This window comes from Rhinoderma darwinii, chromosome 8 (genome assembly GCF_050947455.1).
Source record: "Rhinoderma darwinii isolate aRhiDar2 chromosome 8, aRhiDar2.hap1, whole genome shotgun sequence".
Taxonomy (NCBI): domain Eukaryota; kingdom Metazoa; phylum Chordata; class Amphibia; order Anura; family Rhinodermatidae; genus Rhinoderma; species Rhinoderma darwinii.
In genome coordinates, this window is record NC_134694.1 from 6,943,507 (window position 1) to 6,945,549 (window position 2,043).

A 2,043-nucleotide genomic window follows, 5' to 3' on the forward strand; every position below is an offset into this window, starting at 1 on the left:
TAGAACTAGGATCTCATGCCGTTACTTTCAATGATTCCATATGTAATGTTTAAAGGCCGACCTGTAAAGAAATGTAATCAAACCACAACTCCCAGTAGATCAGTTTTCACATCCCAACACAACGTTCCACTATACGTATATCTATCTGGAGTATAATACAGGATATAACTCAGGATCAGTAATGTATGTATACAGTGACTCCACCAGCAGAATAGTGAGTGCAGCTCTGAAGTATAATACAGGGTGTAACTCAGGATCAGTACAGGATAAGTAATGTAATGTATGTACACAGTGACTCCACCAGCAGAATAGTGAGTGCAGCTCTGAAGTATAATACAGGATGTAACTCAGGATCAGTACAGGATAAGTAATGTAATGTATGTACACAGTGACTCCACCAGCAGAATAGTGAGTGCAGCTCTGAAGTATAATACAGGGTGTAACTCAGGATCAGTACAGGATAAGTAATGTAATGTATGTACACAGTGACTCCACCAGCAGAATAGTGAGTGCAGCTCTGGAGTATAATTCAGGATAAGTAATGTAATGTATGTACACAGTGACTCCACCAGCAGAATAGTGAGTGAAGCTCTGGAGTATAATACAGGATGTAACTCAGGATCAGTACAGGATAAGTAATGTAATGTATGTACACAGTGACTCCACCAGCAGAATAGTGAGTGCAGCTCTGGGGTATAATACAGGATGTAACTCAGGATCAGTACAGGATAAGTAATGTAATGTATGTACACAGTGACTCCACCAGCAGAATAATGAGTGCAGCTCTGGAGTATAATACAGGATGTAACTCAGGATCAGTACAGGATAAGTAATGTAATGTATGTACATAGTGACTCCACCGGCAGAATAGTGAGTGCAGCTCTGGAGCATAATACAGGATGTAACTCAGGATCAGTACAGGATAAGTAATGTAATGTATGTACACAGTGACTCCACCAGCAGAATAGTGAGTGCAGCTCTGGAGTATAATATCGGATGTAACTCAGGATCAGTACAGGATAAGTAATGTAATGTATGTACACAGTGACTCCACCAGCAGAATAGTGAGTGCAGCTCTGGAGTATAATTCAGGATAAGTAATGTAATGTATGTACACAGTGACTCCACCAGCAGAATAGTGAGTGAAGCTCTGGAGTATAATACAGGATGTAACTCAGGATCAGTACAGGATAAGTAATGTATGTACACAGTGACTCCACCAGCAGAATAGTGAGTTCAGCTCTGGAGTATAATTCAGGATGTAACTCAGGATCAGTACAGGATAAGTAATGTAATATATGTACACAGTGACTCCACCAGTAGAATAGTGAGTGCCGCTCTGGAGTATAATACAGGATGTAACTCAGGATCAGTACAGGATAAGTAATGTATGTACACAGTGACTCCACCAGCAGAATAGTGAGTGCCGCTCTGGAGTATAATACAGGATGTAACTCAGGATCAGTACAGGATAAGTAATGTAATGTATGTACACAGTGACTCCACCAGCAGAATAGTGAGTTCAGCTCTGGAGTATAATACAGGATATAACTCAGGATCAGTGCAGGATAAGTAATGTATGTACACAGTGACTCCACCAGCAGAATAGTGAGTGCAGCTCTGGAGTATAATACAGGGTATAACTCAGGATCAGTACAGGATAAGTAATGTAATGTATGTAGACAGTGACTCCACCAGCAGAATAGTGAGTTCAGCTCTGGAGTATAATACAGGATGTAACTCAGGATCAGTACAGGATAAGTAATGTAATGTATGTAGACAGTGACTCCACCAGCAGAATAGTGAGTGCAGCTCTGGAGTATAATACAGGATGTAACTCAGGATCAGTACAGGATAAGTAATGTAATGTATGTACACAGTGACTCCACCAGCAGAATAGTGAGTGCAGCTCTGGAGTATAATACAGGATGTAACTCAGGATCAGTGCAGGATCAGTAATGTATGTACACAGTTAATCAACTGCTTATATAGATAAATTTAATACGTAAATTGTAACGAACCTGCATAAATCACTCGAAGTAG